The sequence below is a fragment of the Eptatretus burgeri genome, chromosome 4, assembly GCF_056783735.1.
Source record: "Eptatretus burgeri isolate ZD-2024b chromosome 4, Ebu_testis_v1, whole genome shotgun sequence".
Lineage (NCBI taxonomy): Eukaryota > Metazoa > Chordata > Myxini > Myxiniformes > Myxinidae > Eptatretus > Eptatretus burgeri.
The window spans coordinates 92,253,289-92,278,288 of NC_140964.1; the positions used below are offsets into that span (position 1 = coordinate 92,253,289).

At 43.3% G+C, this 25,000-nt stretch overlaps 1 protein-coding gene across 3 annotated transcripts in view; it reads right to left on the reverse strand.

Moving 5' to 3' along the window:
- Nucleotides 1-25,000, reverse strand: part of LOC147028676 (seizure 6-like protein) — a 357,285-nt gene that overhangs the window by 322,247 nt on the left and 10,038 nt on the right. The window contains exon 1 of one of the 3 annotated variants that reach the window (XM_085879335.1): nt 11,509-12,487. The exons of the other annotated variants lie outside the window; for them this stretch is intronic. The gene's annotated coding sequence lies outside the window, so the exon portion shown is untranslated. Of the gene's footprint in view, nt 1-11,508; nt 12,488-25,000 lie in introns of those variants that run through there. 3 annotated transcript variants of the gene reach the window in all.

Genomic DNA, 25,000 nt, shown 5'->3' on the forward strand with positions numbered 1-25,000 from the left:
TCCATGCTTCACGGTTGGGATGGTGTTTTGGGGTTGTACTCATCCTTCTTCTTCCTCCAAACATGGCGAGTGGAGTTTAAACCAAAAAGCTCTATTTTGGTCTCATCAGACCACATGAACTTCTCCCATTTCTCCTCTGGATCATCCAGATGGTCATTGGCAAACTTCAGACGGGACTGGACATGCGCTGGCTTGAGCAGAGGGACCTTGCGTGTGCTGCAGGATTCTAATCCATGACGGCATAGGTGTGTTACTTGTGGTTTTCTTTGATACTGTGGTCCCAGCTCTCTTCAGGTCATTGACCAGGTCCTGCCGTGTAGTTCTGGGCTGATCCCTCACCTTTCTCATGATCATTGAGGCTCCACGAGGTGAGATCTTGCATGGAGCCCCAGACCGAGGGAGATTGACTGTTATCTTGAACTTCTTCCATTTTCTAATAATTGCACCAACAGTTGTTGCCTTCTCACCAAGCTGCTTGCCTATTGTCCTGCAGCCCATCCCAGCCTTGTGCAAGTCTATAATTTTGTCCCTGATGTCCTTAGACAGCTGTCTGGTCTTGCCCATTGTGGAGAGGTTGGAGTCTGATTGATTGAGTGTGGACAGCTGTCTTTTATGCAGATAACGAGTTCAAACAGGTGCAGTTAATACAGGTAATGAGTGGAGTATGGAAGGGCTTCTTAAAGACAAAACTAACAGGTCTGTGACAGCCGAAATTCTTACTGGTTGGTAGGTGATCAAATACTTATTTCATGCAATAAAATGCATATTAATTATTTAAAAATCATACAATGTGATTTTCAGGATTTTTGTTTTAAATTCCGTCTTTCACAGTTGAAGTGTACCTATGATAAAAATTCCAGACCTCTATGTGCTTTGTAAGTGGGAAAACCTGCAAAATCGGCAGTGTATCAAATACTTGTTCTCCTCACCGTATATATATATATATATATATATATATATATATATATATATATATATATATATATATATATATATATATACATATACATATACACATGTACCCGGTGTGTACCCCGGTCAGAATAGGTACACCGTATCCCTGCGTGTCGTAAAAGGCGACTAAAAGGGTTGGCGTCAGGAAGGGCATCCGGCCATAAAAAACATCGCCTCAAAAGAAAACCATGATGAGTACAACTGATGGGCAGGGTACAGCCCGAAGTACCCCGTGGGGGTCCTCACCCCCTCTCGTTAAAACTCAAGGTTTGGGAACCCGATCGAAGCAAGGGAGGAAATTTTTCCATTTATGATGACCAATCGTCTGATGCCCCACGTGGAAATCGGTTTCTGAGGTTTGGTACATGGAATGTAGGGACAATGACAGGGAGATTTGGTTGAAACATTGGTCAGAAGAAGAGTGGACATATGTTGTGTGCAGGAGACACGGTGGAAGGGAAGTGGTGTGAAAATGGTGAAGGGAAGGCAGGGGCAGAAGTACAAGTTTATGTGGCAAGGGTGCCCGGAAGGCGTGCATGGTGTTGGTGTAATGTTTTCTGAGGAGTTTGTAGACAGTGTAGTGAGTGTGACTAGAGTGAGTGAAAGGTTGATGATGGTGAGAATTGTGATCGGAAATCTCTTGGTGAACGTCATCTCGGGATATGCCCCGCAGGTCGGCCGAAGCGATGAAGAGAAGAACATGTTCTGGTGTGCGATGGAGAAGTTGATGGAAAATGTGAAAGATGAGGAAGTTGTTGTGGTTGGAGGAGACTTGAATGGACATTTGGGAAGGAGTCCAGACGGTTTTGAGGGAGTCCATGGGGGTTATGGATATGGTGTGAGAAATGGAGAAGGTGAAAGGATCTTGGAGTTTGCTGATGGAGCTGATTTGTTGCTCTGTAATACTCAATTCCAGAAAGCGAATAATAAGCTTATTACATACACGTCAGGTGGGTTGACGACAACCATTGACTACCTGATGGTGCGTCAGCGAGATAGGGGAAACCTCCGGGACACAAAGGTGATCCCAGGGGAGGAGACTGTTTCGCAGCACCACCTGGTTGTCTGCGATATAAGGGTGAAAGGTGCGCGGAGAATTCGGCGGGTGAAGTACCAACCGAGGATGAAGGTGTGGAGGTTGAAAGAGGCGACAGTGAAGGAAGCATTAAGAGAGAGGCTGAGTATGGTTGAAGATGATGTGGTTGAGCTTGAAAGTGGTTGGATGTCAATGAAAGCTAGTCTATTGGGAGCCGTTGGTGAGGTATGTGGATGGACAAAAGGACCACCGAGGCACTCGGAAACATGGTGGTGGGATGATGAAGTTGGAAAGACAATTGAAGAGAAGAGGAAGAAGTTCAAGGAATGGCAAAAGGCAAAGGATACGGTGGAAGAAGAGGCTGCACATGAAAGTTATAAGGAAGCCAAGAAGGCTGCAAAGAAAGAGGTTGCAAAGGCGCAGGAGGCCCATAGGAAAATGTTTGGAGAACGCTTGGATTCGGAGGAGGGTAAGAGAGCGGTATTCAGGATTGCAAAGCAGATAGCGAGAGAGAGATTTGATGTGATGGGGGTGAGTTGCTTGAAGGATGAAGTGGGACAAATTGTTGTGGATTCAGATGGAATTAAAGGAAGATGGAAGAGATATATGGAAAGGCTGTTGAATGTAGAAAATGAATGGGTTAGAAACATCGAGAGTAACCCAGTTTTAGGACCAGCAGAGAAGATAACTGAGAAGGAAGTTGAGGAAGCTATAAGAGCAATGAAGATTAGAAAAGCAGGAGGGCCGACGGGAGTTGTGGGAGATATGTTGAAGGCAGCGGGAAGTTGGGGTGTGAAGAGAATGACAGAGATCTGTAATCTGGTGGTGAAAGAAGGCCGCATTCCAGTGGATTGGGAACTGAGTACCCTCGTCCCTCTGTACAAGGGGAAAGGTGACCCTCTGGACTGTGGCTCCTACAGAGCAATAAAGTTATTGGAGCATGGAATGAAGGTATTGGAAAGGGTGTTGGAGAAGAGGATAAGGAAGAAGGTAAAGATTGACGAAATGCAGTTTGGATTTATGCCAGGAAGAGGAACGACAGATGCAATTTTTATTGTAAGGCAGTTGCAGGAGAAGTACATGGAGAAGAGGAAGAAGTTGTTTTTTGAGTTTGTTGATCTGGAGAAAGCATTTGATAGGGTCCCACGCGAAGTTATGACATGGGCATTGAGGAAGTTAGGAATGGAGGAATGGTTGATCAGAGTAGTGATGGCCATGTACAAGAGAGCACGCACAGCTGTAAGGACGAAGGATGGGAACAGTGGTGAGTTTGAGGTGAGGGTAGGAGTGCACCAGGGGTCGGTACTAAGTCCACTTCTATTTGTAGTTGTGATGGAGGTGCTGGCTCGGAGGGTAAAGGAGGGTTTACCGTGGGAGCTGCTGTATGCAGATGATCTGGTGTTGATTGCAGAGAGTATGGATGGACTGAAGGAAAAGATGAACAAGTGGAAGGAATGTATGGAGGCAAAAGGTTTGAAGGTGAATATCGGAAAGACGAAGGTGATGGCAAGTGGTAAAGCATGTGGTGAGGTGGAAAGGACTGGGAAGTGGCCGTGTTCTGTGTGCAGGAAGGGTGTCGGAGTGAACTCCATTCAGTGTACAATGTGTGCTGAATGGGTTCATCGAAAATGTAGTGGGGTGAGAGGGTCATTAACCAGTGTGGCAGCTACATTCAAGTGTAAGGTGTGCATCGAGGGAGCAGCAGATGAAGGAATTGTTGAGTTGGATCTTGGAGATGGTGTGAAGCTGGAAGGGGTGAAAACATTTTGCTATCTCGGAGACATGCTGAATGGAGAAGGTGGATCAGACTCTTCGACGGTTGCTAGAGTGAGATGTGCATGGAAGAAGTTTCGGGAACTGAGTGGCGTGCTGACGAAGAGGGGAGTGTCGTTGAAGCTGAAGGGAAAGGTATATGCTACATGTGTGAGGAGTACGATGATTTATTGGAGTGAGACATGGGTACTGAACATGGAGCAGCAACAAAGGCTGGAAAGGGTGGAAATGCGAATGGTTCGGTGGATGTGTGGAGTATCGTTGAGAGAGAGGAAGACAAATGATGACTTGCGGAAGATGATGGGAATAGAGTCTGTGATGGAGGTTGTGAAGAGAAACAGGTTGAGATGGTTGGGTCATGTGTTGAGGAAGGATGAAAGTGACTGGGTGAGAGGAGTGTTGGAAATGAGTGTAGTCGGAAGTAGAGGACGGGGAAGACCAAGAAAAACTTGGCTAAATGTGGTGGAAGAGGAAATGTGGGCAAGGGGATTAAGAAGGGGAGATGCAGAAAACAGGGTAAAGTGGAAAAGATTGTCATGGGGCCCGCAAGGCTAACCCCTGCTTTAGCGGGGAAAATGGCCTTTAAATGCTTGTGTGTGTGTGTGTGTGTGTGTGTGTGTGTGTGTGTGTGTGTACACACACACACACACACACACACACACACACATGCATGCCACGGGTCTGGCTGGTTCGATTAACCCCCCGACCCAAGTGTGGTGGATGGGCAGTTAACACCGACCAGGCCTGGATCGCCGAGTGGCTTTCCTTAGGAGGTGAACACGTGATCCTCAGAGATTATGGCGTGTGCGGGCGGAGCATGGCGGCACTGGCGGAGCGATGGAGGCACGGCACAGCACAAGGGGTTTATACTCGAACCCACAACAGATACAGGGACACAGCAATTTAACATGAATGGGGATTTAATGGAATTACAAGAAATATTTGCATGGGTAATGATTCAAACAGTAATAAGAATTTTACGTGAAGTAAATTAAGACTAAAGTCGAGGCGCCTCCACACACAGACTTGAATACAAACAAGAGAAAAACAAACAAAAGAAAATCCTCCCTTTATGCTGGCACTTAGCTTTGTCCAGAGATGGTCTTTACTGAACTTTGGGATCGAGGCGCTTCATCCTGCATGGGAAGACATGCCCCAAAATTGCGCTGAGCACTATCTGGACGGGAAACATACACGAGGTAATTTGTGATGCAATATTCAACACCAGGGATCACCAACCACCGTGCGGCTTCTTCGTTGATCGTGCTTGCTGATGCCATGGCACTCTGCAGAATGGCGCCACTCCCTTAAGTGATACACGAGGCTTTGAGGTTGGTCTCTCACCACCCAGCCAAGAGTCGATGGCTAACGTCATGCTCCACTACCCGAGCCAATTTGCCTCAGCACCAATACGAGAATCATGCAGTTGTCTTTATGCGTTGAAGGAAAGCCAGCCATAACGCTGTGTTCCCACATGCCATCCCCTTGCTCCGTCATCTCTCAACTGCGTCCCTCACACCCCACTCAACCCAACCAAACCAAAACCTCTTCCTTCTGATGTCACACCCTTCAATCATTCACCTTTGGGCATGGCTTGATGGCAGGAAACTGGGAAGGCGGGGCTTCTGCCTGCTCAGCATGTTTGGCTTGCTTGTGGTTATGGTTGTTGTTGGAATAAAAACACACTTCTTTCATGGCTGGCTTGTAAATACAAAAACATAGGAAAATGTCACAGTGGGGCAATTACATACTGGGGAAACTTGGCCATAATCCCTATCTAATTAACACAGCACCACCACCTATGTCGTGACAAGTAACACTTAAGCTCACAGTTTCCCTACTTAATTACATTGAGATATCTCCTACATATCCATGGACCAAGCAACTACATACAATCCTAACTTTCCTATAAAATTCTTCCATCTACCCCCACAACCATAACAAATATACAGTATATATATATATATATATATATATATATATATATATATATATATATATATATATATATATATATATATATATATATATCTTTCCACCTCCCCCCTCTGTCAGGGTTGACTGTATCAGTAGTAACACTTAATGATGCAAATAGTTGGATCATGTGATGTCCCAACACTTGTTGCTGCAAATGATTTACCTGTTCAAATGGATAAATAATGATATGTCATTGGGGGGCTGTCAGCATTTCCAACTGATCTGATCTCCTTGTAAGTATTTCTAAAAGCGAGAGCAATGAGTTATGAATCGATACACTTCATACAGTGAAACCAAAAAGCCTTTATAGAAAGGCCACTCTGAATCTAGTATCGATTGCTTTTCCATGAGAACTTTGCAGGAAACTGTAAATCATTTTATACTTCCACAAAAAACAAAAAGGTCTCAAACTTATCACTTACTTTGAAATTAGTTTGCTCCAAAAAATAAAGAATACAAAAAAGATTCTGAAGAAATCTGCACCAAGTATGAGGGGAGGGAATGTCAATTAAATGGGAAGACTATGCGAATTTGATGGTGATCATGACAAAAGCACACACACACACACACACACACACACACACACACACACACACACACACACACACACACACACACACACACACACACACACACGAGTTAGAAACAACAATACAATGAAACATCTTACAAGTACCTTGGGGTAGAATTGGGCCACCAAATATTTCACCAAAAAAATGCACAAAACATTTATCAAAGAATACCTGTGTAGAACAAGGGTGATGCTGAAAACATACCTCTCCCCAAGGAGCGAAATCAGTCATAAACCAACTAGCAGTACTAGTCTTCCAATACAGCTGCGGAATAGTAAACTGGCCACAGGCGGAAAAAAAACAACAAACTCGATATCAGAACAGGAAAACCCCTCACTATCCACAAAATGTTCTTCAAAAATGAATGCATCCCGAGAATGCGCAGTACCTGTCGAGGAAAGGAGCCACCTGATGGAACTCAATAAAGTGCACAGAATGACGACTGTAGGATTAGCAGAGTACGTGAAAAGTTCAACAGACTTTCAACAGAAAAGTTCAATAAAATTTGTATTCAAGCACTTCTGCACCAACAAACCAGAAACCTTGACCTTGACCAACAAACCAGAAAAAGTATCTCTCAATCACCTTGCGAAAAACTTCCAAACACAGGTGTGAATAGAAGTGGTCACACACCGACCGAAACAGCAACAAATGCAGCCCCAACTATTGCAAAAAAAGACAAAAGAAAAATACAAGATGAAATATCAACAGCATATGGAGTGACAATTGGTAGAAAGACAAAAGAGCAGGGAAATATGAAAAATAGTTGGACAGATTCAGGATAGACAAAGGATCACTGGAATGGCTAAGAAGAGGTCAGCTCAATTGAAACGGAGAACAAATCATAATATTAACTAGAACGGGCACTCGGTAGAGTGCATACCTTCGCCGCCGCTACTTTTTTCCGGGCACATTTGAAAAACGTCATTTAAAAACGTCCATGACGTCACAACCATCAGTCCGATGGATGTCAAATTTGGTGTTAGACGTTATTGAGGGCAGTCCAACAAAATGGAATGATAAACACTGAAAAAAATCGAAAGTTTAAAAATGACGTCATCTTGTGACGTCATTTTGACGCACTTCTAATGAAGTCACCACCAATCGTGGACTACCATCCTGAAAGCTCTTATTTCACGGAACATTTTAACGTTGGTTTCATGTCAATAGCTCTAGTAGATCTGAAGTTATGCCTACAAGTATATTTTGACCTTGAGTGTGACCTTGACCTTGACCATAGAGTTAATTTGCAAAACCTGTTCATAAATAAGCAGATATTTTCGTACTGATCATAATGCCTGGATTTGGGACAATTTCCTTGACAAATTACATAGATATTTGAATATAAAATATCAGGACATTTTAGCCACAATTGAAAAACGTTATGTTCAAACGTCAATGACGTCATAACGGTCAGTCCGAACGACGTCAAATTTGGTGTGTGACGTCCTTAAGGTAAGTCCTACAAAACGGTATGATCAAAACTGATGAGGTTGAAAATTGAAAATTTACGTCATCTTGTGACATCATTTTGACGCACTTCTGATGACGTGACATCAAATCTGACACCACGTACCCAAAAGGTATTTCGTCATGGAACAATATGGCGTTGGTTGCATGTCGATAGCTGTCTTATGAAGGAAGTTATGCTCAAAAGTTTGTTTTTGACCTTTTCATGACCTTGACCTTGACCTTTGACCTGATCGCTCCCAAAATCTAATCAAATCGTCCTTGGATAATCACGAATCATCCCACCAATTTTCATGCAATTCGGTTTAATACTCTCTGAGTTATGCGAATAACAAACAAACACACAAATTCACAAATAAATAAATACACAGCGACCAAAACATAACCTTTTGCAGAATGTGAAGGTAATAAATGCCCAAGATCAAGGGATCCCTAAACAATCCACTTGAAAAAAAATGGCAGGACTGAGCGAATCAGCCAAGTGTAGATTTTGCAAGATAGAAACAGAAAGCACGAGTCACCTCCTATCAGGATGTAAAACACTCATGTCAGAACAGCTGTACACACAAAGGCACAACAAGGTATGTTGAGTGAATCCACCTGCACATCTGCAGAAATTTCAATATCCCAGTTCCACAAAACTGATGGAACCATAAACCAAAAGCAATAATTGAAAACAAAGACATAATGCTCATGTATTGTAGCACGGTGATGATTCCATCCAGCGTGAACATAGAAAAAGCACTGCTACTGCACATAGTACTCAGATAGGAAAAGGAAAATAAAGCATTGCTAATTGAGATGTTAATACCAGTGATTTTGGACTAAACGATGCACAAATCAAGAAAATGACCAAATATCAAGACCTCAAGAATGAAGTGAAAACATTCTGGAAGCTGAAGAATGGCAAAATTGTATCAGTGATAATTGGAGCAACGGGAATGATAAAGAAGAACCTCACAGAGATATTAAAAACCATCTCTGGGAATATTATTACAAACGAACTCCAGTTGGAGGCTGTCCAAGGCTCAGTGACAATCCTGAAAAGAGCCCTCGGAACAAAATTCTAAGAACAACACAACTTGGCTCATGAGTCATGATCCTTCACCAAAACGAAGGTGGATATTTTGAATTCTGGGAGGACTCTGTTCCAACTTCTGAAACCCGTATCATGGAGATAACAACCAACGACACACACACACACACACACACACACACACACACACACACACACACACACACACACACACACACACACACACACACACACACACACACACACACACACACACACACACACACACACACCAGAACATTGGTTCCACCAATGGAGTCTTTTGTCAAGGGTTACAATCCTGGAGGAGTCACCACTCCGACACAGCTATTTTATTTACTGAACACGAAAGGGCTATTCACACTATCTTGGGCACAATTAATATACTGACAGCTCGATGTGTGAAGATATAAGGCTTTAAAAAAGAAAAGAAAAAAAATTCCAATTATGAACGAATTGCATTAAGCAATGGCTCGTTGCTTTTATACTTTATAGGCAGTAGCAGATATTCGAGGTAACAACAAAATAGTGTGCAACCATGTCTCAATGGCAAGAGGAATTGCAAGCCCTTTTCTCTTTCTGGGAATGGGCAAGTCAGCACCCGCAAGTAGGTATTTTGAGCAAGGGTTTCTGCCTGACACTCCAATGCAACTTTTGTTGAGTGGTTTTATGTATTTGGTGTGTGTGTGTGTGTGTGTGTGTGTGTGTGTGTGTGTGTGTGTGTGTGTGTGTGTGTGTGTGTGTGTGTGTGTGTGTGTGTGTGTGTGTGTGTGTGTGTGTGTGTGTGTGTGTGTGTGTGTGTGTGTGTGTGTGTGTGTGTGTGTGTGTGTGTGTGTGTGTGTCATCTCCATATGCGGGTTTGAGAAGGTGGAACGGACTCCTTCCATGGCTCAAAGTATCATGATGGAAGGGATGACGAGTCATGGACCAAGCTGTGAAGGTTTAGTGTTCTCAAAGTTACGTTCTGAGGGCTCTTTTCAGGATCATCACCAAGCCCCGTACAGCCTCCAACTGTAGTTTGTTTGTAGTAATATTCCCAGGGATGTTTTTTTAATATCTCTACGAGGTTCTTCTGTATCATTCCGATTGTTCCAATTATCACTGGTACATTTTCTGCACTCTTCAACTTCCAAGATCTTTTCACTTCATTCTTGAGATGTTGATATTTGGTTGTTGGGTTTCTGCAGATTTTGGATGAGGAAGGTGTTACCTTCTGTGAGTCACTCATCCCTTACCTTTTCCTCAGGGATAAGCTCATTGAGTGCTTGAGCGCAGTGATTGTTCCTTGTGAATCAAATGTCTCTGGTTGATAATTATGCAGTACAAGTCAACATAACATTTTCCTCTTAACTGCCATCCATAGCTTACTTCCTATCAGGTAGAGGAAGAGAGGCAAAGTTCTCCACTCTGTTATATCAGTCACCATTGGTTTGTCGGAGGGGAAAAAAAAATTGGTGGACATGGAATATGAAGCACATTTAAATGTTTTAACTCTCACATAAGTGTTGCAATCTTTTTATTACGGTGTGTGCATGCGTGTGTGTGGAGCCCAGAGGTAGAGGGAAGGCTTTGGTTTCTACAGCATCAACCTGAGCAATGCAAGAGGGAGGGAGCACCAGCCCAGAGGTGGAGGCTTCTCTCCAATCACTCCCAGTCCACTCCTACCCATGTTTATGTTTACCTCTAAGTGCTTGCCTGGTGTTGGCTTAATAGTTAGGGTGGTGGGCTTTGGATCCTAGGGTCCTGAGTTCAAATCCCGCTCTGCTGTTGAATTAATACCAGGTGGGGTTAACTCGGCCTATCATCCTTCCAAGGTCGGCAAAATGAATGCCAGCTTGCATGCTGGTGTTCTGTGTCGGAGTGGCGACCCGTCCAGGATTGTGCCCAATAGCCAAGGAGACTGCTGAGGCAGCACCAATGCTCTGCACAGAGTATGGTCCCAATCTCCTCCTCCTAAGTGCTTGCATTCATAACCTTGAGAGTACTCAAACTGCATCACATTTTAAACAGAGAAATTCTGGTTCTGGGTTCTCTCAGGGGTCTCTGACACTGCAATGCAACTTTTGCAGAGTGTGTGTATGTGTGTATGTGTGTATGTGTGTATGTGTGTATGTGTGTATGTGTGTATGTGTGTATGTGTGTATGTGTGTATGTGTGTATGTGTGTATGTGTGTATGTGTGTATGTGTGTATGTGTGTATGTGTGTATGTGTGTATGTGTGTATGTGTGTGTGTGTGTGTGTGTGTGTGTGTGTGTGTGTGTGTGTGTGTGTGTGTGTGTGTGTGTGTGTGTGTGTATGTGTGTGAGTGAGTGTGTGTACCATGGCAGGTTCTCTCAGGGGTCTCTGCCAACTTTCTCAAAGTTAAGTCTCCAGTCGATTTTTGTCCCGTTTTAACTGTTTATTTTCTCACCTACATGTTACTGTGTGTTCCTAGTTCGGTTTTGTTTAAAAATCGTACTATTTTGTGAGTTTTCGTCGACCTTGTCTTATCGGACTCATTGAGACCTCCCCATCCTTCCCCTCTCGGTGTCCGATCGTTTTTATTTGTACTCTCTCCCGATTACCTTCAATTCCTATTGTCCCCACGTCCCCGTCCCCCCATTCCCTCCCAACTAAACACTCTGCTTCTTGTTTTAAATTCAAAAGAAAAAAAAAACCAAAAAAAAACTACCTGTCTCTCTGAAGACCCACGAGTCTTGATCCTTTTTTCCTCCTCTTCTTCTTCTTTCTGCTGCTGGCACACCATCTCTCTTCGACTTGAGCTGACCCACTCTCGCCATGACCTTCACGATTTCTTCCTTCAACCTTCGATTCCCCAATGTCACCTCTTCTTCAAAAAAATCCATCAAAAAAAATCAATCTTTTTCGTTGTTGTTGAGGGATTAATGGCACAGTCAGAGCCAAGGAGGCTCTATCCACACCACGCACCAGAATCTGATCAAACTCACCGACAGCCACCCTGAAAGGATTCCAGCGCCTAAAATATTAATCTTCCATGTATCCTTTCTATTTATACACCTCCTGTAACCACGTGTCTCCACCCTTCCTGATACTTTTCATCGATCCATCAGCTTCACTCCGCGTTTACCGTTCCAAATTCACCACACACCTCCACGATTTTACTTCACCTTTTCCTTTTCCGAATGTAACGCAATCTTTATTTAAAACAAATAAATAAATTCACTTTTGATAATACACCTCCCATAGCCACGTGCTTCTCCCGTAACCACGTGATCTGTTTCCACCCCCTGCGATTACCAATCCAAATTCACCATTCACCTCACGATTTTTTTTCTACAACCTTTCCATTACGTAATCTGATGAAAACTCAAAATAATATAATAATAATAATAATAATAATAATAAAAATAAAAACTATGAAAATGTTTCATCTTCCTCTTTCACACGTCTGGTTCTCTTTACTGCATCAAAATGCACAACTCTTTTTCTATTTCCACAGACTGCTCTCAATTCGACCTCTCCTTCAGACCTTGCCGAAAAAATCCAACTGTTACAGCGTTTCTTCTCTCCATTCCCCTTTATTGCATCCCTCAAGAAACGTCTTTAATCACATCTCTGACCCAAAAAAAACTTTAAAACCCCAGTTTGCTATAAATGTTCACTTTCCATCAACCATTCTTTTTTTCCAACTTCAGTGCCAACTCACCCCTCTCACCCCCTCCCCCCCCCACCCCCTGCACCCAAAGCCTCCTTCCCTCGCTCTTCACTCATTGTGTGGACCTCAAATATCCGGGGCCTTCGCTCAAACCTGACAGATCTTTCCATACAGGTTGCCACTGACAAACCAGACACAATCTGCCAAACAGAAACTTTCCTCCCCTAAGACGTATCTGACACCTAAGTATCTCTCCCTGGTTACTCCCTCCTCCAGTATGACAGACCTGAGCCTCGTCCTGGTGGAGGTGTTGCTCTCTTCATCAAAGACTCTATTCCTCACTCTCCATGCACTGCCCTCACTCCCCGACACCCCAGGAATACCTCTGGCTACGGCTTCCCCTCCACTCCCACCTCATGTTTATAGGTGTACTGCATCGTCCACCTAACAGTGATGACTCCATCTACACCTCACTATCCGAAAACAAGGACCAACTTCTGTCTTCTCATCCAAACTCTCTCTTCCTCATATGTGGCGACTTCAATTGTCATCATGCCAGTTGGCTCGGTGTGGGTACCTCTCTCACCTGTAATGGCACTTCAGCAAAAGCTTTCTGCGACTCATTGGAACTGACTCAATCGGTCAACTTCCCGACCCGGATCTCAACCAATGGTACTCCATCTCTTCTGGATCTGATTTTGACAAATTTCCCTGAAAAAAAATCAGCTGTTCTTCCTTTGCTCCAATCGGTTCTTCTGACCACGTCCTTGTCAAAGTGGACATCTCTCTGGCTATTATCAGAGAACCACCTCACCGCCGTCGAGTCTGGCATTTCACTCAAGCCGACTGGCAGGGTCTCCAAGCGGCCATCAAACTTATAGACTGGTCTCCCATCGCTACTCTCTCCAACATCAACTCATCCTGGGAATTCTTTCAAAGAAACTTGCTCTCCCTCATGCACAGATTTATCCCCTCTCGTCTTCAGTTGTCCTACCCTTCCTCCCACCCTTGGTTCACTGAAGCTTGTGGCGAGGCAGTTGTCCTGAAACAACTTGCCTTTGCTTCATGGAAAGCAAACCCAACTGAGGGCAATCTCAGTTCCTTCCAAAAAGCTCAAAACAAGTGTGTATCTACCCTCAGGAGAGCCAGAAAACAACATCATTCTAAGCTCAAGTCTGAACTCTCAAACCTCTCTCCCTCCTCCAAATCCTGGTGGCATCTAATCAAATCAGTTTCTGGTGTATGTTCCCCCTCCATTACCTCAAATTGCCACACTGCTGATATCGCACGTAAAAAGGCTGAATGCCTAAACTCGGTGTGTGCATCAAAATCTTGTGTCCAAAACCCATCGCTTTCTGGACCCACATTATCCAGTCGCACCCAACTGTCCTTGGACTCTGTGTCCTTTTCTCCTGACAAGGTGGAGAGCTTGCGGTCAAACCTCGACTCAGATTGTGCAACCGGTCCAGCCGGCATCAGCCCACGTGTCCTATAAACCTGCTCTTCTGCTCTTGCTCACCCTCTCTCTGTTCTATTCACCCTCTCATTTGCTCAAGGCCATCTGCCATCCGCTTGGAAATCAGCAAATACCACTGCCCTGCATAAAAAGGTGCAAAAACAGATCCCTGTAACTATAGACCAATCAGCCTTCTCCCAATCATCAGCAAAGTTATGGAATCCATCATCGCTTCAGACATCAAATCCTTCCTCTTCTCCAATGGCTTGATTTCCGATCATCAATTTGGTTTCAGACCAGGTCACTCTACCCTGGATATGCTGCCTCAACTCTCCCAACAATGGATGTCAATGCCGGACATGAAATCAGAGCCGTATCCCTGGACATATCACGTGCTTTTGACTCGGTCTGGCACCCTGTCCTGCTCACCAAACTCTCTTCCTATGGTATCCAAGGCCATCTCCACTCATGGCTCACAGACTTCCTCTCCTGTCGCAGTCAACGTGTGGCCCAAAATGGAGTTCTTTCCTCCCCTCTTCCTGTCCAGGCTGGAGTTCCTCAAGGCAGTGTTCTGGGCCCTGTTCCTTTTCTGGTTTTCATCAATGATCTCTCCGACTCCTCTTTTTCTTTTTGCTGATGAATCCACCCTCTGCCGTACCATCGGTCATCCCTCAGACCGGCAAGCAGCAGCTTCTTCGCTCACTGCAGCTCTGGATAAAATCATAAACTGGTCCAACACATGGAACATGTCTTTCAATCTGGACAAATCTCACACTCTCACTTTGTCTCTCCGAAAGGACCGTTTAGAAAGCCCACCATCGACTTCCTCAACAATATTCTGGAAGAAGTCCTCTCATTCAAGCTTCTGGGTCTCAAGATCTGCCATGATCTTTCCTGGGAAAGCCACATTTCCAACCTTGCCTCCAAAGCCAGTCGCCCACGAGGATTCCTCTGTCGTGCAAAGTCATTCCTCAACCCACCGGAGCTCCTGACCACATACAAAGCTTTCGTCCACAGCCTGATGGAGTACTGCTCTCCCCTCTGGGCTGGTGCTCCTGCCTCCCACCTTTCTTGGCTTCACGCCATGGAAACCAAGGCATTTCGGATCATTTGCATCTCCCGCGATGAGGCTGAGTCTTTGGGCATCTCAATCTCTCACCACAGGAAGGTCTGTGGTCTTTCTGTCTTCTACCATCTCCTCTCTGGTTTCGCCCCCCCCTCCTTGCTCTGTCTGCGATTGTCCCCACCATATTTTTGCAGGGCGCTCAAGGTCCGCCCACAACCCCCTTCTGGTAAAACTACCAAAATCACGAATCACTGCTCACCTTCACTCTTTTATTCCTCTTTTTTCCCGCCTTTGGAATAAACTCCCTCACTCTATTCAATCCCATTCTTCCCTCCAGGCCTTCAAAACAGCTGTTCACCACCACCTATCATCCCCCATCCAAATCCTCGATCTTTTCTACCCCCATTAATCCACCCCAAACACACCTTCTTCAAATTCCCTGCTTTCCTTCCTGAAAGTCCCTGTAATATCCATCTTAAATACCACATGTTCCCCAGCCCATCCCTCTCCCTTCCACAGACCTCCTAATATCTCTGTTCCCCACTGTTTTGTCCTTCCCACTCCGGCCCCTCTTGGCTCATGCCCTCCTTGCTGTGTGTTGTGTGTTCGGACTCATACGAGCCTCGACAAGGTGTACCACAAAAAAAGAAAACGAAAAAAGAAGATACAAACATTCTACCTTTGTCTTCTCCTTCCTTGACAAGAATAACATTACCATTCCTTTGGTTCCTTCAGGCAAATGGAGCTGTCTAAGCAGTTTCATTGGCGCGGGGGCAAAATCATGGACAGGTCATCAATCCGATGCAGAATACCCAAATGGCTCATTTTCACCAGAGTTGGTGCTCATCTTACCAACCTCAAAAGGATCACAGGGTGAATGAACCCATCTGGTGTTATTTTATGGCATGACAGGAGTTTGAACTCAGGACCTGAAGATGTGAACCTCACCACCTTCACCGTTCAGCCACCAGCAGGCTTCAACAACAATAACATGATTGTACATGATTATACGTTCACGATTATTCCGATTTTAAAGAAATATCTACAATTCTGAGGTGTTTTCCTCCAGAGATTATGTCCAGAGAACTGCAAGTATCATGATGCACCATGTTTCTGGCCAAGTATTATTAAACAACTTTTCAGACATATTGTTATGAATTTGGAAGCTTACTGCACATAACAGACGGGTCCCCGTAGCTCAGTTATTTCGTTAAGTATATGTGTATAGTTGGAAACCATCCCCTGTGTCTAATGGGTGATTAAATGTTCGTGCGCTGCAGAGTTATTTTGATAGTCAGGACTTTCTTTTACATTTTCAACTACAACAACAGCAACAACAACAACACCACCTTCGCCTCGCTCCATCCTGACGCCATAACGCTCGCGGTGGGCGGAGATCAATGAAGGATTTGGCGTCTCTCTCGACCAATCAGAGAGATGCGAGCGAGTTTGCCATCGTTCGGCCAATGGGAGCCAACAGAGGACAATATTACTCATCTTCCTGTTTGAGGGGCGGTCCGCCGTGACACCCGCCACGCCCCCCTCCGGTCCAATCAGCGGACTTGGCGCCCCTTTTGGCCAATCACAGGGGCAACGAGCGGATCGCGTGCCAAAACCGTCCAGTAAGGGGGGGCGGGTTACGAGAGGGAGTCCCCTCCCCCCTGGATGGGGAGTGAATAATTGATCAGCGTGATCCGACTGGGAGTAGTTGGGGTTTGCCTGCTGGATCGTCTCGGATCGCCTCGCCTTGCCTGCTGACGCTCGCTGCCTTGCCCGCCCTCGTGCTGGTTGACGTCCGTCCTTCATCCTCCATCCCCGGTGCTTGGAGTGGCATCGTTGTTGCGGGTTCGAGTCCTGCCAAGCCAGAACATCGAAGACCGCATGAGGGGACAGGTCCAAACTAGCTCTGGTCTCCAGCTCACCTTTCCTCGAGCTGGAAGCCTTCAATAAAGACCTGGCGGGGTCCATTTCTGGGTATCCGTGTGTGCGTGTGTGTGTGTCCGTGGGCCCCATCTATAAGTAGAATTGTTAAGTGCTTTTTGTTGTACATTATTTGCCTTGCTTATTCAGATAACTCTTCCCTTACATGCTCCCCTCATCCCCCGACTATTGTTCATAAATTCCCTCTTGTTGAATGTCCCAGCTCATCCTTGTCCTTTCTGCCTTTGGTTTGCCACACTGCGAACGGGAATTAGGAGGCCTCATTGCTGCCGTAATCGTGCAATTAACCCGGCAGGATTCTGGTACTCTCCGCTCGGGGTACGACTCGGATTCGGCTCGGTAACGCCCTGGATCGCGCAGATTCTGCCGAGGGTGAATTTCCCCGGTAGTTTGGGCGATGTGGATTATTTAGGTATATTGAAATTGGCAATTGACCCTATCCCACGCGGTCGACCTATTGGCGATCTTCGGTCCGATAAGGGACCCATGACCTTTCAGATTTATCTGAAAGGTACAACCTAAATTCCGGGTGTTTGGTGGAGCCGACTCTACTGCTCCATCTAGCGGTCGTGCTCGCCACCGACCCCGCACCACAACAATATGAATTTCCCTTCCAACTCAACCTCTTCTGATAACTTTTTTGAAATTCTGAATCCACCTCTGCTATGTATCTTTTGGCAAAAGCCTTCCATACAAAGAGCATGATAATGTCACCCAAGTGCACTCTGCAGTGACATTGCACAAATTGGAAGGTTTTTTTTTTTTAATCGGAGGCAGAATGTTTTCGGGTTGTCCGTCCGTCCGTACGCACATCCATGCAAATTTTCTCTGTTTTCTCTGCAACTGCTTATCGGATTGCCAAGAAATTTTCACCATAGATTTAACGACTCATGTATAATTTTTAGTGATAATTATGACGTCATAGGCCACTTGGGGTGGCAGCCATGTTGGAAAAACGGGAAAACTTTGGACCTCTGTATTTCCTAAATCACACCATGGAAAAAATTGAAACTTGGCATCTTCCAACTACTCTGCATGGGGAATAAGAGTGATTTGACTATGACATCATCGGTGAAGTGGTATCCTGGTGAAAATTCGACATGTAGAATGCTGCATCCCATAGTATGAATTTCTTTGTGGTTCATCTTGGGAAACGTGTGAACACAGAAAAAATTATGACGTCATCTGTCACGTGGATTGGCAGCCATATTGTTTAAAAAAATAAAGGAAAAAATATTCTTTTCCAGAACCGCTTTATAGATCGAAGTGAAACTGCACCCAAATGATCAATTTGCCATGCTGAATAACGTTTGATAACTCTGATGTCATAGGTCACAAAGTCTGGCAGCCATCTTTAATTTACCATAAAACCTTCAAAAACCTTCTTCTCCAGAACGGCTGGACAGATTAAGGGAACCTTCACAGACCTGTTTTCCATGAGTTGACGATGTTATGGTGATAAAGATTAATTGATGTCACGTGGTTCGGCGGCCATATTGGAATGAAGAAAAATATTAAATAATGTTTTCTCTGGGACTGCTTATCTGATCGAAGCAAAATTTCCCAAGTATCATACAACAATATAGCTGCATGCAGTGTGGAAATGATGATGTTATAGGTCACATGGTGTGGCAGCCATATCGAATAGAAAAATGAACCTTATCCAATAAAAACGAAACTTCACACTCGTAATCCTCCACCCAATCCTGGGCAGATTCCAATTTTTCAATGCCATAGGTCACGTGGTTTGGCAGCCATGTAAGTTTGAAAACCACAAATTAAAAAACCTTTTTCTCCAAAACCACTTAACAGATCAATATGAAACATGTTGCATTACATGGAGCAAGGGCAGTGGGTCACAACTGCAAAGACTCGGATTGATCGCTGTAGTGGTTTCCGAAATATAATTAAAAAAAATATTTTCCTTGAAACCAATGTGGCTGCCACACCACCCACATTGGTGTGGCTCGGGGTACGACTCGGATCTGGCTCGGTAACGGCCCGGATCTGGCTCGGTAACAGCCCGGATCGCGCAGATTCTGCCGAGGGTGAATTTCCCCAGTAGTTTGGACGACGTGGGTATTTAGGTATATTGAAATTGGCAATTGACCCTATCCCACGTGGTCGACCTATTGGCGATCTTTGGTCCGATAAGGGACCCATGACCTTTCAGATTTATCTGAAAGGTACGACCTAAATTCCAGGTGTTCGGTGGAGCCGACTTGACTGCTCCATCTCGCAGTCGTGACTGATGATGTCATTTCTAAGTCAAATTTATGCAGCAAGCACAGTGGATCATAACTACAAAGTATGGTATTGATCGGTTACCTGGTGTCAGAGAAATAATTGTTTCATTATTTCCTTAAAACCAACGTGGCTGCCACATCATGTGACTGATGAGGTTATTGTTAAATAAAATATTTGCAGCAACAGTGTTGGATCATCACTGCAAAGCCTCACATCAAAAGGCTAAGCAGTTTCAGAGAAATATATATATATATATATATATATATATATATATATATATATATATATATATATATATATATATTTCTTTAATATGATCGACTCGGCATGGGAAATATTTGTTGAAAATTTCAACATCCTCGGTCACATGGGCTTGCAGCCATGTTGGAGAAAAAAAACCTTGTCCGATCAACGCGAAACTCCAGACATGATCGGCCAGCCATTCTGAATTTGATTTGATAAAGAGGACATCATGGGTCTGGTGTCCGATAGAAGCGGGGGTTTTTGGTTTTGTTTTTCAGCATAGAAATTTCACGAAATTTTCACCATAGATATGACGACTCATGTAGAATGTATTTGTGATAACTATGACGTCATAGGTCATGTGGTGTGGCAGACATTTTGGAAAAAAAAGAAAAACTTTGGACCATTGTATCTCTAAAACCTGGCACATGTGAAATACAACCCAAGGGAAACAAGTGTGATATTTTGGGGTGATGTCATACGTGTCTTCTTTATGACATCATAATTGCATGTCAAACGCTTTATCCGATCAGTATGAAAATTTTGGTGGGTCATCTATGGCTGAATTGTAATTGGCAGAAAATACTGATGATGTTATCGGTCACATGATATGGCAGCGATATTGTTTTTAACATAAAACCTTCAAAAATCTTCTCTGTCATGGCTGAACAGATCGAGGTGAAACATTACAGGTGTGATCGCCTATCCATGAGGAACAAAAAGTTCTCCACTTATGACATCATAGGTCACATGGTATGGCAGCATTGATTTTTTGAAAAATAAACATTTTAAAATCTTCTTCCCCAGAATGGCTTGACAGATCGAGGGGAAACTTCACTTCCATGTTCTCCAAGTGTTGGGGATACTTGGGTATTCACGAATAATTAATAGATTACATTGTCTGGCAGCCATATTGGTTTGAACGAAATTCTTGAAAAAAAACATCTTTCTCTTGACCTGCTTCATCAATCGATGTGAAACTAAACGTCACAGTTATGATCCAGTAGACATGTACAATATTTGTTTTAAATTTCAACCTGATCAGATGCATGGTTTGGCAGACAGAATAACTTAATATTTTAAATCTGGGTTCAGGGATTAAAATCAAACTTGGTACAAGTACATCTAATGATGTAATATTGTGGGCTGAGGCATACTGGTGACGTCGTGACGTTGAAGGTTGTTGTTCTAGTTTTTCTGCCACGATGGCTGGTTCTGTCACTAAACTTTGGCAACAACAGTAAAGATAAGGCACCTCTAATAATGAATTGGTATCATAGCTTCCATCCATTATGACATGTCAAAAACAGATCACTTAGCAGCAGCATATTAGGAGAAATTGAATGCGATTAATCAGCATATTTTACAGCTTCCGAGGTGCATTATTAATCCTGCATTTGAATTGCTTTAATGAACATGGAATCATGAATTGGACACGATTAAACTTTAAATCAGCATACCTCATACTTTAAAGCAACACCAGAAGCATTCCTAATTCCTAAACGTGTGCACACTGGACTGCACAAGAACAAATGAAAATAGAAGACTGTCCAGGTACGGGTGCGGGGTTAGGTTCCTACGGCTATTCATTCTTGCCAACCTGCACTTAGCAAACATGAGAGGTATTGCAAACACCCCTCAACATGAGTAGAGAGAGGCCTTTGTCCTGCTGGAGACTGAAATAGACTGGTTTATAGTTTTACAGTTTGCTGGGTTCAAGAAGTTACAAAGAAAAATGCTATCATGGAGTCCAAATTAAACATCTGCTTTTCCAAGTTAGCATTTGTCACAAATACTATCTGTTGTCAAAATAAATATACATACATAATAGAAGGTGGATTCCTCTGGAACGTGACTTCCAGGATGAATTTTTAGCTCACGGGATTGCTCAAGACAAATGAGACTCGTACGATAAAGTGAATAAATTAGCAAAGGAGATTCAATGAATGAAACATTTCTTAGATCATGCTTTTAATTTCGGAATAAAATCTCAGAGATATACACGTATAAAAGAAAATTAATAAAATAGGAAGAATAAAATGTAGAAAAATAGAATTTCAAGTTTCTCAGTTGAAGTACAGAAGAATACTTGATCGCTCAGATGTCTTCAAACTTGGAACTACCAGTTTTTTTTTTTAACTGACTTGTTCTTGCAAGGGTGTAAAGTGCAATTAGGTCAGAAAGGTTGATGAGAACCAATTTGTAATTGGCTTCTTCGATCATGGGTGATATATAAAATCCATATTCTCCGATTTTATAGGCCTGAACACAGTCCTGACAGAGGAGTTGCACTTTACATCAATAATTCAATTTCTCACTGTCCATGTACTGATCTTACACTTCCCAACCCCCCAGGAGTACCTTTGGCTGGGACTCCCCCTCCACTCTCACCTCATATTTACGCTTGCCGAAAAATTTCGAGAGGGTATTGCATTTGGCTCCGTTTGTCTGTTTGTTATTTGCAAAATCGAAGATTTTTCAAGTATATTGGTCAGTCGATTTTGTTGGGTCGCCGAAATAGGTGACCCTTATTGTCAGTAATTCTGTCTGTTTGTTTGGATGTTTGTTCGTTTGTCATCAGCATAATTGGTAGTAAACATGGGCGGATTTTGACCAAACTCAGGTGGTCAGTACATCTTATGACCTAGTGCTTTGGAAATTGTGATGGTTGCTAGGGACGCTTTGGTTCCCTAGCAACAACCGAAAAACCTTCAAAATCGGTACCGTTCACGCAAAATCTATTTGAAAGCCATTATCCCACGTCGGGTTATGAAATTTGACACGAATGATCTACAGGTGATGCTCTATCAAATATATTCCGGTTTTTGTGATATATGGAATACTTTACCCGCAGCGCCCCCTACAATTAGGGTAATCGCGAAAATTGGCGAAAATTGAAGGCCCCCTAGCGACCAGGTGAGTGCATCGATACAAATGAAACTTTGCAGGTTCATGGTACTCAAAGAGTACAATAACTTTGCCTCAGGACATATTGAGCGATTTCGCTTAGGTCAGGGGTCAAAGGTCAATTAGTGCAAAAATCGATAATATGCGAGAGCTGGAGGTGCCTTCGCGCCAAATGCTACTCCTAGAGTTATGGTCGGATGGTCATGAAAATTCACACTAAACGTCTGGAATACATTGTGCACAAACGATCGAGCCGGATTTTCGATTTAGATCTTTGTTCACCTACAGCACCCCCTCAAACTTTGGGGATTTCCGATTTCAAACCTCATTTTCGGTACTTTTCATTCAAATGGATACTGAGTAGTTATCAGTAAATGGAACTGGATGAGATTTGATATACATAATCTTAAGGTGATTCCCTATCTGCGATATGACATCCATTTTGCTCTATATCTTATAGTTTCCATGCTCAGTGAAGCATCGCCGCCTACCGGCTTGTTGGGATTCGCTAGATATCCGTTATTGTCGGGTTTCCCGTGTGTGTGTGTGTGTGTGTGTGTGTGTGTGTGTGTGTGTGTGTGTGTGTGTGTGTGTGTGTGTGTGTGTCTCTGCAACGCGAGGCTCCACAGCACAAACCAGCAAACCAATTTAGATGAAACTTGGCGAACAGGTGCCATATGAGCTGGGAGTGTGCGCGTTTGAGTTTAGATGCTAAGCAACCACCCGTTGCTATGCAGCGGCCGAAAAACCGCGTTTTAAAAACCCAAACGGTAACTGACGTAGCGCAGCTTCTATGATAGGTAGAGCAACCGGACCAACTCCTGCCTATTCCTTGCATCCCCATCTAGTTATCACGACAGCATAACGTTCCTCTATCTCTCATAGTTTCCGAATGGCAGCCCTCCAAATGCAGAAAGGTGGTGAACCAGGGAATATGTTAAGTGACCTTGACCTCGGAAACCGTCGATGGTAGAACGTTCAAATTCGGTGTATGGATAGAGTTTAATAACGACTACAAAATTGAACCGCAGCATTTTTCCAGATTCGATCACCAAGGGTGTCGGGGCTGAAATACACAAAATTCGAAAAAATACTTTTTCTCAACCGATGTTCACTATTTTCAATACTTGTCCGACAGTTTTGAATGTGGAGAAACAAGACTTCGGAATTAAACACTTTGAGATATTTAGAAAATTTTACTTGAGCCGATTTTTGATTTAGGTTTTATTTTTCAAATGGTAGTCCTGTGAGGGGAGCCAGTTGTCAAAATATGCAATAGGAAAAATCTTGCCAGGCAGAGGAACAATTGATAATATGCAGAGGAACAATTGATAATTGTATGTGAACCAATAAGTCTTGGCAATGAATCTTCATCGGTTGATCGGTCAGAATGAAAAGCATCGTATCCAGCGCTTCGATCCTAGCGGATCCCTCGTCGCCTACCGGCTTGTTATTCTGTCTGTCTGTCTGTTTGTCGCCTACAGATCACAATTTTAAACGCATCTTCACGAAACTTCACCAGATGGTAGAGTTTGTCATAAGGAATAAAGCTATTGATTTTGAGGTCAAAGGTCAAAAGGTCAACATAGGCCAATGGTCAACAACTAAGGTTGTATTTCTAAAATCCTCAATTTTCATCCAATTGACTTGAAATTTGAAGAGGATATAGATTTCATGTCAATAAATTCAAATGGTCAATTATTTTTGAGGTCATCATGGACCAAAAGTTCAACATAGGCCAAAGGTCAACAACTTAGTATTTCTGAAATCCTCAATTTTCATCCGATTGACTTGAAATTTGAAGAGGATATATATATATATATATATATATATATATATATATATATATATATATATATATATATATATATATATATATATATATATATATATATATATATATATATATATATATATATGTATGAGTCGAAATTCGCTGATGCGTTACAAAAGCATAACAGCCAGTCAGAAAAATCATATTAAAATAATTCGGCTCAATTCGCCACTTCTGGAATCATTTGATACCACATTTTTGGGTTTCACTCATTATAAACGCTTCCAGTCACGGGAAAACGAAGAAAATATAGAATGTGTGCCAAAAAAGTGGGGTTAATGTGCGTCAGGTTTGACCGAAATATGAGGGGATAAAATGCTGTTTTTCACATAATAGCAGAGATATCATGGCCATTACGGGCTTCTTCATCGGAAAACAATGACGTGTTGTTTGTGCAGTGCCACTAGGCACACGTCTATAGCGTCATCACTTCTGTTGTACCTCGTTCACGTGACCTGCAGACCACTTTCACGTGCATAAGAAATTGACAGACCTGCATCATCAGTTTCGTCGGCATTGTTTTGCACGATCGACCATAAATAGAGGCGATTCATGCAGATCAGTATCCTACAATGAAGATGTAATACATATAATTGATATCTTTATTGCAATGCAGATAAATAGTAAAGCTTATCATCATTTATGCTCCCTCGTGAAACTTTGACAGACACATATTACGCACGTGAACTGAGGAAACATCGCTCAGTACGAGCAATTCGTCGATCTTTCCGGCGAAACGTGTTGCAGAACAAAGAATTCTGAACATATTCTCTGGGGGAAAGGCGATTAATATTCCAATAGACGTATGCGAGTACGGCTACTAGGGGAATGTGAATGCGTTCTACGCGGACGT